This window comes from Lissotriton helveticus, chromosome 7 (genome assembly GCF_964261635.1).
Source record: "Lissotriton helveticus chromosome 7, aLisHel1.1, whole genome shotgun sequence".
Taxonomy (NCBI): Eukaryota; Metazoa; Chordata; class Amphibia; order Caudata; family Salamandridae; genus Lissotriton; species Lissotriton helveticus.
In genome coordinates this window covers 345056265-345069552 of record NC_136068.1, presented here as the reverse complement: position 1 = coordinate 345069552, position 13288 = coordinate 345056265, and the positions used below count along the sequence as shown (strand labels likewise).

The 13288-nt window shown below is 45.1% G+C and overlaps 1 long non-coding RNA gene across 1 annotated transcript in view; it reads left to right on the top strand.

The window, feature by feature from the left end:
- The window catches only part of LOC144766758 (uncharacterized), an 837531-nt gene that overhangs the window by 745055 nt on the left and 79188 nt on the right, over positions 1–13288 (top strand). The gene's annotated exons all lie outside the window — the stretch shown is intronic.

The window sequence follows — 13288 nt, the reverse complement described above, 5'->3', positions numbered from 1 at the left end:
ACCCACCATGCGGCCGCGCCGCACACCATCCTCCGTCCTCCGGCCACGCCCCCTCCCCCCACCCCCAACCGCCACCTCACACGTGGCGGCTCTGCCGCAAGCACAGCCGCCATGGCGTCGCTCGCCGTGCGCCGCGGCGGCCTTACCTTCACACAGGGCCGCAGAATATCCGTGCAGCCTGCTTCTTCAAGAAGGCGGAGGGCCTCCAATACTCTAGGATCCTCCATCCCGCCATTCCGCAGAAGGAGCCACACGCGACACCAGGTACTCCGCGCCTGCCGACCACTACCACAAGCCGCACCGCTACAGAAAGGCTCCAGGCACAACAGCTACTGCTCCCGTAGGAGGCCTACAGCAAAAATAGCAGTCAAGATCACGACGCCCAAAAAAAAAAGAAGCCCCCAGGTCACCTACAACCGGCTGCTGGGTCACTACCACCAAAATGGTGGGTAGTTCCCCAAAATGTCCGGTTAAATATGTCCCAAGCCCAAAATTAGCCCAAAACCAGCCCACCCAGCCCAAAAGGAGCCCACAAAGCCCAACCAGCCCAACTGAGGTGCTGGCTGCCCCCCCCCCCCCCCCGGGCCAAAACCCCTCAGGAGGAGCAGGCCTCCCGCTGGGAAGCCGCCCCTCCAAAAGCCCTATTTGGCCTACCAATGGATCGTGCAGTTTTTCACATTTTCAATGTCGTCAAGTCAGTTTTTATTGTACAGTTAATTAAAACCTTAACAACAAAGTTCTTAAAGGTTTAAACATTTACCTTTTAAAATCATACAATATAGATTAAAATTTCGATTCCATTATAATTTGAGATAAACTTATATAAAATATAATAGAGAAGGTGACAGCAATTTAAAAAGCAGCATTTTAAGTAATTCATATTTCAGCTTAATTTAGCCATCGGGCAAAGGTGCAGGGTCATACATATTGGATTAGTATAAAAATATGCTATGTCTATCCCCAGCAAGTTATAGTGCCAGGTGTTGCACAATTTTTGTGTAACCCATTTGTTAAATCATTTGGCGTCAAATAAAGTTCCTCCTAAGAAAGTGCCTAATGTAGAGAGGTAGTGGAATTGGTTTTTAAGACTGCATGAAATTAGTGGCGAGCAACTTTTTTTTCAGCAAGCCCTAAAAATTTGTGAACCAGCAGTTCAAAATAAAGTCTGTAGCTTTTATGATTGTGGTTACTGCCTGCCTGCAGGTCCAGATACTACGTTGATTAAAAGGGGTTTTTAGAAGTAGCATCCTTTCTTGCAGTAAAGCGGGGCATAGACATGTAATATGTATATTATTCTCTTCACTGGAATTACACAGTCTACAACACTCCTTTGCAGTAGCCCTTTTTTACGACATTTTGTGTGCTTCACCAGGAAGAAGGATAAACAAAAACAAATGGCCGAGCAGGTTGAATTTCAATTAGTACACCGCCTAGTCAAACAAATTACTAGGTTGAACAACCACGTAGTTGAATAAATTGATACTTTATAAAACAATTTTTTTAGAAGTATTTTTCTTATGTCATCAAAAACACACAAAGTAATTAGAAAATACATATATACATTCAATAAAGTGCAACAAACATATAACACAATTATGTATCACAAATTAAATGTCACATAGAATCATATAGACAACTGTACAATGCCTCAGGTGTTGTGATTATGAGGGACCAGTCCTGGATACACAGATACACAGACAAGTGGATTACATCCACCTACTTGTCAACACCAACCCAAGATATATATTATAATTCGGAATAGGGTGCTAATTATAGGGATTGCACACGATGGACTAAGCAGTGAAAAGTGCGTTATTTAGTTCCTATAAAGCCCCATATATTTTCTATCTTGGATGGAAAGTCAACGCGTTTCGAACCCAATCTGATTGTGCGGGTTCTCCTCAGGACACGGACTGGGGGGTCACTGTCACTGTGAACAACAATTAAAAAATTGATATCAGTAGGAGAGTTACCTCATAGGGACCTCACATCTACCAGACTCATACACTCTTGTATACAGTTACCTTTTTCGTAATGCGTGGGAGTTCGTAAAATATTAACAGTCACCCATCCGTTTTCTGTGAACAGATAAAACCAGAGGTGTCTATTTCAACTGAATCAAACTCGGTTAACTATCTCTTTGAAGAGAGACATACCTTTTTTGAAAACGGTATGGGCGGTGGGGGTGGATGCCGGCTCGGTTTTCTGGGGCTCGGTGTCCTTGTATTTAAAGCTTCCGAATTACCACTGCAGAAAAACGGGCTTGGAACTATTATGCCTGTCTCAATGCGCAGGTAGATTTAGCCAAACATAGTTAGCTGACTTCCTACCTTTTCTCCGTTGGAAATTACTCGACGCGGCTGCAGGAGCTGGAAAGCGGCGGCTGCAGGAGCTGGAAAGCGGCAGCCGCCGCGCGAGATTGCTGGCTGTGACACAATAAGCATGCGATTAAGAGCTGTCAGCATGCGGGTTATTTTTCTAACAGTAACGTTTGGAGTTCGTAAACAGGAGCTTACTTGTTATCGATTCTCCGGCTGCTAGACTCCGGCATCCATCTTCTCACCGAATGGGACATGTGATTACACTTGGGGCGTGTCTGCTCTAATTTAAAGGGACTGCGATATCGGTGTGTGATGGGATATGCAGTTCCGAGAGTTTTCAAAAGTTTGCAGGCGTATCTATTCCTGTTTTGAGGGACTGCCATGTCAATACATGTTAAAATGTTAGCGATTATCTACCCTCGATCACCTGAGCAGCGCTATGCCAGAGCACACGGTTGTCACCTGGCAGAAGGCCATGGCGATAGAGCATGAAATCGATTTTTAAATATCTTGACCACCCGGCCTCTGATTAAAATTGTAGCTTATGTATCTTGTACTCAAGTCAAGTCGAGTCAAAACCACTTTAATCGATTAATTAAAATCATAAAAGGTACATAGTCAATTAACAACACGCAATTCATGGTATAATTAAAATATTACAAATATTAAAAGTGCAAAATATTGAAATTCATGGGATACAGTTTAAAAAAGTCGGGAATCATACATTCATGTTTAGGCGACTTAGTTTTTTCAACCTACCAGCCGCTACAAAGTAACTCGCAATATTAAAAATGTTCCAGGGGTTGTCCAGCAATTGTAAATACAGTAGAGCAGGCTTAGCCTGTAAAAACCCTTTACCCTTTAATAATGGTATTATAAATTTGACTCTGATTTCACAGTAGTATTTACAAAAGAGCATAAAGTGCATTGTATCTTGTATTGAACTACTGTTACAACTACAGGGTACGCTATCCTCAGGGTTACACCATCCTTCAAAGGATCCCAGAAAAAAATGAATCAGGTTAAAGCGAAATTTAGCTAGCAACCAGCGATGGTATGGCCTAGTTACTAACTTTAGGTAGGGCTCAATGGATGGTGAAGTAATCAGTAAAAAATGAGCCCTAACAAGAGTTTTTTTTAATTCCTCTCCCTCCCGATCCAGGGACCTTTGGGACAGGAATTGCACTTTGACCCAATTAATGTCCCCTCTCACGATACCCTCTGGATTTTCAAAAATATCTATGTGCCCGAGTTTCGTAAACATTGTTTTTATGTAAGAGAGCCACTGTATTTCCTTCCCCTTTTCTAACCTGACACAATCTTTTATAATCCGTCGATTTAATATCAGTTCCGGGTTAAGCCAAGTTTTAAGCCAGTTGATAAGAGGGGACAAGCCTATCTTATCTTATCTTAGGGGGAATTTGTATAGCGCGCTGACACCGAGAGGTTTCCTGGCGCTGGCTGAGTGCAGGTGAGATGGAGAGACGAGGGTCTAGCCAGTCTGTGTGAAGAGGTGGGTTTTCAAAAGTTTTCTAAAAGCCAAGAGGGAATTGGCAGATTTAAGAGAGAGAGGTAACTGGTTCCAGAGGGCGGGGGCTAGATCTGATCAGATAAGTACCCCATCCCCAATTCCTGGTGGGTAGCGAACGTGGGTGATGATTGGGGAAGCAATAGGAGTGAGCGGAGGAATTTGTTTTCCACCTTTTGTATCTCTTCCGCATTTTTATATCCCCAAATGGCTGCACCGTACAATGCTGCAGCCTGGCATTTCGCTTTATAAATAGAGTATCTTGTACTCATTGAGGATCGTCCAGGCGTGCGATCAGGAGGATAAAGTTTCTTTATCTTTAAGTACAGATATTTTTTTCATGATGCCGTTGAACACATTTTTAAAGGAAGCAAGAGATGGTGAGTTTTCCATATTGAGTGGATCCCTAGGTCTTTGATAGCAGGTCTAGCTAAGAGGAGGCTGGAGTAGCTTTGTTTGTGTGTAGTTCCTGCCAGAGCGCTTGGCACAGTTGATTTTCTGAGAAGGCCCTTGGGGCATATTAGCAAGGGTGATATCGACGCTTTAGCAGGATTTTTTCCCACTAAAGTGGTGATATTTTTATCGCCCTACTAGCAAGCTGTCGCTAACAGCAGTTAGCTACAGCTTTTAGGTGATAGCTACAGGTTTAGGGCCCGCTTTGCATGTCAGCGATATTTATCGCTAATGACATGCAAAGTGAGCGTACCCAAACTTTTAGTGACTGAAAACAGTCGCTAACACAGCTATCGCCTATTAGCAAGGCAGGTGAATCCAATGCCTGCTAAGAGGTTGACTTACCTGTATAGTCAATGGGGGGTGGATTATCACATTAAGCCCCCATTGGCGTTAATGCGAGGATATCGCTGGATTTCCAGCGATATTCTTGCATTGAGCTGCTATTCCCGGATATTTTATCGTATTGCAGATAAACGTTGCTAATGGCACGTTATCTCTGCGATAATATCCGGCGATAGGCAGCGATAAAAATAAATGCGCTAGGCGCATTTAGCGATAAATATCGCTACTCCTTGCTAATATGCCCCCTGGTTCTCTTGCAGGTCTTTACGTAAGCCCCCTTTTCTTGCAATTAACTGATTTAGTAGTCGAACTCCAGCCTTACCGGGTCTGTCAAAGCATTTGGAGGGAGGTGAAACAACAATCAATGGGCCTCATTTATGAAAAGTGACGCATCGCTGCGAGATAACAACAATGCGTCACTTTTCATTGCACCCTCCTTGAGCCACCAATGATGCGTCATATTTACAGTATGACGCATCATGTCGCAAGAAGTTACAGATACATCAGTATTTCTGACGTATCTGTAAGCGCAAAAATTAAACATTGCTGGAGTGTGTCACAAAAGTGACGCAACTCCAGCAATGGGTCATTACACATGAGCAAGTCCCATGTGAAATGTGCCTGCGTCAGTCTTACGCCTGCTATGAGGCAGGCGTAAGATATCAACGCATTTGTGCCCTAGAAGTGGCGCAGTGTAATTTTACAGATTTCACTGAGTCACTTCTACGACCCTTACTTGCGTCGGAACGGCCCCCTGCATACATTATACCTGGCGCAGGTATAATGTGGCGCAGTGGTTTATAAAGGGATGCATCTACCTAGATGCACCACTTTGTAAATATGGTGAACAAAGCTAATTTTTTACGCCGCTGGTGCATCACAAAAAGTGATGCACCGGCGGCGCAAAAGTGGCGCAAGGGCTCATAAATAAGCCCCTGTATGTTTTAGAAAAGATTGAGTTTATTGCAGAGGCAAAAAGCTTGGTCCAGCAAGAGCTCTTTGTAGGTTACAGAAGGAAAGGATCACGGTGTTACCTGTCCTCAGTAGGTTATTCCTATGCTGTTGAAAGATGTCTCTATCATCGAAAAGTACCCCTAAGTATCTATAGGTGCTTACCAACTCCAGTTGTTGACCGTGCAATGACCATTTATAATTTATCTGAATCCTGCTGTTGACTTCCATAATCTTAGTTTTCTTCAAATTTATTGTCAGGCGGTTAGCTGAGGAATATAAGAATAGTTTGCAAATAAGACCCTGTAGACCAATTTTTGTCTGGCTGAGTTTGATCACATCATCCTCATATAACAGATTCGAAATGTACATGGAACCTAATTTGGGGACATGCAAGTTCACTGAATCCAGGGTAAAAGATAAATCGGAAAAAAGGTTAAAAAAATCTGGGGCCAGGACTCAACCTTGCTTTAAGCCCTGAAAAGTTTTATTTTCCTGGACAAAGTGGAGCCAGCTCCGATTCTCACCCTTGCCCAGGTATTTGATTATAGCAGCTGTATGTATTTTAAGAGGTGAGCCGGGATGCCCCTGGATGACAGCTTTTTCCAAAGAAGGTTGTGTTGCACACAGTCGAATGCGGCCTTATGATCTATATAGCAGAGACACATTGGTTGCTTTTTTGGCTTGAGCTTGTCCATTATTAATGATAGTGTCAGAACGTTGGTTGATGTACCGGCCCTTTGGGTATACCTTTGAATTGAATTACGTGTTTGTTCCTCCAAGAAGGTGTACATAACAACTCCTGGACTAGGGAGTATAAGTATAGTAGAAGGCCCTGTTTATAAAGAGGCAGTAAGGTCACCTCAGGGGAGCATTTAAAGTGTTCGTCAAGAACTTGACTCAACTGGCCTCTGTTATATTAGAGCTGGTGGCTTTAGTGGACGCTCAGTTCAGACTATTAACCATGTACCAGAAATAAATCCCTTACATTTTTCTTTTTGGAAAGGTGCAATGCTTTTACTCAGATTTTTGTTTTGTTGTTGTTTTCTCTTGCCACTTCATCTTCCAATAGGTTTTATTTAGACTCTTCAGAGTCCTGTGAATTCCTAGGTTTCCCGGGTGTTTCTTGGTCTGTCTCTAATCCGGTTACATTCATTCCTAACTGCACGATAAGCAGCAGATACTTTGATTCTTTTTGTTCTTCTGTGTATCCATTGTTTCGATGTGATCATGGGCCGCTTGGAAGACCTCGGTTTCCCATCAATTTATCAGTAAAAAGTGACCATTTGGTAATCGAATTAAGGTGATCCTTACTAAAGGAATAATTTGCAAGTGCTAGGGCTGTGTCACCAATGGGTCCTATTGTATTTTTTGGCCAGCAAAGCTTCTGATAGTTTGTTGTGCCAAGCTGTCCCTGTAAGGAAGATGCCTTTTGATAGAGAGGATTTTGCACATTCATTTTTACTTTTTGGTGCCCATGATCACTGTTGGCTATTTTGTTGATCTTGAATGATGTAACTAGGCAAAGTAAAGGGAGGGTGGTCGCTGTGTAGTCTATTGTGGAATGCAAGCCTGAGGAATAGTAAGAACATTCTGGTGGAGTGTCTTGCTGTTATTTGCTGTTCAGCACTCTTAGCCCTAAGGATTCTAGGTCTTTCACTAATGCCACAGCCTTGGCATCCCAGGGTTTCCTACTTGTATCCCTCAGATACTGAGCTGGGTCAGACCAGAGATAATCCTGTTGGGTTATTTGAACGTCTCGAGCAAATGGGCACACTAGACTCATGTTGAAGTTTCCCGTAACTAGGATATCTGGGGATAATTGATCTTGTAGGCTGGATAATAAAATGCTTGAAAGTTTAGACACAGTTGAAGTCCTAGATTCTGGGTCTGGGTGCATATAGAGGTGTATCGGTAGGAGAGGATTCCTAATTTCTTAATGCCACTTCAAGAGTTTGATTATTAACCACATGAATGCTACACCAATTCCCCCTCTGTGCTGCAGATCCCAGAGTCCCATTGTTCATGACGAGCTCAGCACGTCATGAGCACACAAGCAGTGTACTGCATGACGAGCTGAGCTCGTCATGAGCATGGAAGGGGTTAAGATGTTATGATCATCTGTTTGCACCAATTCACTTTGAGACTGCAGTGCTACATCTGTAAAGGTGGTCAGGCCCCCTTTTGGGCGTCCAGGCGTGTTTGTTTTGAGCACAAGGCCAAAATAGCCAGAAAAGCCGTCTAATGAGAACTGTTGGAGAGCCCATGTTTCAGGCTTATGATGTGGTTTCTTCTCAGATTTGGAAGGTTCTTTTCTTGAGTTTTGGTCTGTATGCCACTGATGTTCCAAGAGCAAATGTTTAGTCTTTCCAGTTGATTAGATGTTTGTGATGGCTGAGATTTGTGAAATTTAGGTTGTCACAAATGATCATTGCCATTTAGTGCTGCTGTAAACCAGCCTAAGTTCAGCTGTATTTTGCTATTTTGCAGACCGGGGATTGTGGGCTGAGGAAGCCATTATGGGTGATTTCCCATCATGGTTTATAAGACCTGAATATATTTGTTTGATATCTTTCAGGTCATGTTAGTTTAAGTTTGCCTTTGGGGGAAAAACGGTCCTGGATGGGCTGCAGGAGGAGGCATGCTGATTTAAAAACCCCAGGCCAATAAGTGCTCTTTTTCCTGGAGGACCATCTTTGCAGGTGAGTTTCCAATTCAGGTCACAAGAGTAGATTCTTACAGTTTGTTGTCAGTTGATGCCAGAAATTTAATGGATTCGATGTCTACCGTGGTCATGTTTTCTACGAAGGGACAGACCGGAATAGTTTTAAGATGTTACCCTGGGTGAGGATGTCATGCCTCACTCTCGACTGATATGCCTGGGTAAACACTGTTTGAAAAGTTGTACCCGGTGTTAGGCAAAAAGGATTGGATCTTGTCCTAACTATCATGATATCTCCCGATTCATGAGATATTTCTGGCCGGGTGCTAGAGGTATCTATTATGTGTCATGATGCCCCGGTGTTAGTGTTAACCTAGCCAATTGTTAGGCGGTGTTGATGTGCACCTTAATTGAATATTGAGGGCTCAGAGCTGCCAACATTATTGGACAGGTTTTTTGTTGTAGTTGGTCCATCTCCTTGTGCTGTTTGCCTCACAGGATTAGCTCCGTAGGGGAGCTTGCAACTTTATGAGGAGGTGGCCTAGCTATATCATCCTCAGTGATAACAGGTTCAGTGTTGGGCATTCACCCAGTTGGTGCTGCTAGTGTTTCAACAAATTGCGGAAAGACTTTGACCTTTAGTGGGCCCTTGCTGTTGATATCATTTAGTTCTGCCTCAGGTGCAGTGATAATTTTGTTGTTCTGCAACTTTTTGAACTAGAGCCGGGGACAATTACTAAGCTTGCTCTTTTTTATTAAATTTCTAGCTGTGCTCAATGTTTTCCTCCCTTTTTTCGACTGAAGCAGCTTAATGAGGAATTTGAGATTTGCTAACATTCTCCTCACGATGTGTATCTGTAGCTGCTTAGCAATCACTCACTAGCTGGTCAAGACACCTTCACCACCTTCTCTGAGCCAAGCTGTACAGTTCTGCCTACTGGAGACCACCTCAAAGCAGGGGAGGAGGCTGGAGCAGAAAATTCGCCACCGGAACATCACTTTTTGTGACGTTCCGTGGCACAGGAGCCTGCTCCATATATAAGTGGCACCACTAAGCCACTTTTTTGGTTTAATGCTACCTCGTAAATATTGCTCCCTTTAATGCAGTTTTCTGCATTAAAGTGGCGTGCAATGGGTGTTGCTGGGGCGTTCCCAGCAACATCAATGGCTTTTTGACACTGTCCCAGATTTAAGAGAAATCGTAAATCTGAGGCAGCGCCAAAAACATATGCCTCCCCAGGGGAGGTGTAAGGAAGGTACAACGAGGAGAATTATCTTTATTTCTCCTTGTTTTTCCTTTTTGGGTTTCGCCTGCCGAAGGCTGCGCTCTGCGCAGCTTTTCGGCGCAGGTGAAATCCTATGTTAACCATAAGCACTTCGGGAACGTCCCCCGGCTCTCATTGGCTAGCTCCATAAATGGAGGCTAGCCATTGAGTGCCGGATCTGTCCGTCAAGGCCGGACCAGATTCGGGGGCGTTCCCGAGATTTTTTCCCAGGGCGGAGTTACGTTTTCCCGTTCCCTCCCCTTTCACTGAAAGTCTGTCCATTCCCGCCCCCTCCGTGTGCCTTTCCGCCCCCCCCTCGCTGTCCTGTGCACGTTTCCCGCCGTCCGTGTCCTCTCCCGCCCCCTCCCGCCGTCCGTGTCCTCTCCCGCCCCCTCCCGCCGTCCGTGTCCTCTCCCGCCCCCCTCCCGCCGTCCGTGTCCTCTCCCGCCCCCTCCCGCCGTTCGTGTCCTCTCCCGCCCCCTCCCGCCGTCCGTGTCCTCTCCCGCCCCCTGTGTCCTCGTAGGTGCTTGTTGTCTGCTGTTGGCACGTACGGGACAAAGAGATCGGACGAGGGCGGAAGGTACTTGGAACTAGTGCGACACAAAAGCACTGTCCCTTTTGGAAATCTGGAGAATTTATGACAGAATAATGCTTTCTGAAGGGGCAGGCTGGACAAGAATCGTCCACGTGTGCCCTTCTGAACAATAAATAGGGCTCGAAAACAATCAGTGAGATCCCAGAAGAAAACGAAAGGAGCTAGATTTTGTAGCTCATGCGTGAGTGCATGACTGACTACACCAGTTTAACCACCCTGACAGTCATCGGTCTGTCCTGGAATGCACCTGTCACTTCTCCAGCGGCCTCTGCCTTCTTTATCGTCATTGCTACATTTATGGCTGCACTTAAGACAAGATGGCAGCTCTCGTGACAGCACAAACACCAGAGACCCGGCTCGCTAGCTTGAAAAAGAGCCCCGGGCGTGAAAAACCAGCTCGGGTGACCTTTGCGGGAGTGAGGCAGCTCGAGACGGCTTTTTGTCTGTACCGTGGTCGCCAAGGAGACGGAAGTCTTTTCTCTCCGGTCTTCTCCGGGACATTAAATTCAAGTTAATCTCCGCGGAAGGCCCAGGCACTACTGCACAGGCCATTAATGCAGAGTGGAAATGCGCCGTTACCATTCATGGCACGTACTGCGGGCCCGGGCCGTGCCAAGGGTGGAGGGGGGCTGTTAGTGCTTATGGGGGCACCTGCGAGCAGGGCACGCAAAATGAATTTATGGGACTAACTAACTCCCGTAAGCAGGCGGGGAAGTAGTCGTGCATGGATAACACAGCCAGTAAGGTGGTTAATTTGTATGCTATATGTAAAAGCTGCCCGTGTGCGACTGGTTCACATACAGGTAGCTACAACTTTCATATTTTGAGGTCGATAAGCTTGGCATAATGGTTTCTGCGCATTCAAGTATGGGCAATTTAGAAAAAATGGAACGGATGCATCGGTTCTCATTTTATAAGTCAATAATTCATGTAAGCAGAAGGCGCTGGCCAGGGTCATCCCTGGGGTAGGCCATCGCTGGGACTGTCCTGAATAAATTAATGAATCATTCCTGTCTCCTCCACGGGTGTCTCTCGTCCTAACCTGATCCGTGAATTATAAGGAGGCTGCTGCTGGAGTTATATGGGGCAAAATTATTGCTTGTTCTTTAAAACATACAAATCACTGGAATCTAGAAATCAGGCTGCCTTTGAGCGCGTGGGTGTGAGTGAGGACGGCGAGGCTGCTCTTCTATGAACTTGGACTTATAGATATGAATTAATGATATATCCTGATAATTTCCTGTTCACACTGTTCCTATTCTGGGCTGCTAATGTAATCAGAAGTATGTTGTAATAACATTTCTTGTGAATGATGACGTCAGAAGTCACCTTTATTTCCTTTCTAAAGTTGGGCTCCTAATTCCTAACTCGCTCTGACAGAAGAAGCAATGTTACAATTATCGCCTTAATTACTGTACCACCTGCAATTAGAACACGTGATAGATCACAATATCTATAAAATATAGAGAAAGGGTTTTCTGTATTTTTTAATTTTCAGAAAAATATGCATCTATCTGCGAGTCTGTATAATTATTTGTGTGCAACAGATTACACGACACATATTGATCTGATTGATTTTTACTTTACGGATTCTGCATTTATTCTGTTTAAATGCACCTGATAAATAATTTCCATCAGGATGGCCTGTGGCCATGACACAGGAGCTACACGCCAACTCTCCTCCAGGTCTATTTCTTGCTCTGTTACCCCTGTAGGGACCCCTCTGTATCTCCTTTTTTGTGTTTTGTCTAACATTCTCTCTCTGTTGTTATCTCTTACTTATCTCCCTCTCTGCTGATGCGTTTTCTGAGATCCTTAATTTTAGGGACAAATGATCAGTTTCATAGGTGATACTGCTTGTGTTTCCTACTTATCTAAATTCTGGGTCGTTAATTGAAAGATGTGCATCTGGTCCCTCATATTTCACTCTTCTGGGTACCTCCATAATTCTTGGCCAAAGTTTTCGAAACCTGTGTGGAAATACAATCCATACTCTTCTTAGAATGTAATGATGTTTGGTATGAGCAAGACTAGCCTGTCCTTATAGCAGGACGCAGAACTGAAAGTGTAACTATAAAAATAGTTGATGAGGCCATTACTATTTTCTACAGAGGTGATTCTTGCATGCCCTGGCCTGTTTCGTGTCCTTCGACACAGTAAACCACTCCTCACTCCCTAAAACCAGAGGAAAGATGTTCTCATCATTTCTAAAAAACGATGGTGAGTGCACCAAAATAGCTGTAAATCTCGGCAAAATAGCACGACTCCATAAAGGAGTACCTAAAGGTTCTATACTAGTGTCCCCGCTTTTTCACAGATACATCAGAAAATAGCCTTCGTTCATACAAACCGCCGCCTTCCACAAACATAACCCCTGAAAAGGGGGGATCGTTACAAGAGTGGTCTCATCAACCATTACAAAGATTGTTATGAAATCCAGGGTAGGTCCAACATCCACCCCAAATTGCAGTGTATTTACTAGGCAACCCCTAGCCTAGTTGATTGATTCTTCCAGTTTAGAGCACCAGGCCATTAGAGAGTGCTACTCCGTAATTTTGGGGGGTTACTTCGCATCTCAGAGGGGTGCTATGTCTCTTTTGGCCAGATGAGTGCCCATGTCCACCAATGTGCGTTCACCTGTTGGGCCCCACCCAGGTCTTCCAGGATGCCTCAGCGCGAGTTCCGCCATCCTTTGACAGTACCTCGCCAAGTCACTGACCTGTAGTTGAATATGACTGGGCAAGACCACACAAAATGGTAGAAGTCCCTTCTGGGGAGACCCATCAATTTGTAATACCTTTTTGGGTTTCGCCTGCCGAAGGCTGCGCTCTGCGCAGCTTTTCGGCGCAGGTGAAATCCTATGTTGACCATAAGGACTTCGGGAACGTCCCCCGGCTCTCATTGGCTAGCTCCATAAATGGAGGCTAGCCATTGAGTGCCGGATCTGTCCGTCAAGGCCGGACCAGATTCGGGGGCGTTCCCGAGATTTTTTCCCAGGGCGGAGTTACGTTTTCCCGTTCCCTCCCCTTTCACTGAAAGTCTGTCCATTCCCGCCCCCTCCGTGTGCCTTTCCGCCCCCCCCCTCGCTGTCCTGTGCACGTTTCCCGCCGTCCGTGTCCTCTCCCGCCCCCTCCCGCCGTCCGTGTCCTCTCCCGCCCCCTCCCGCCG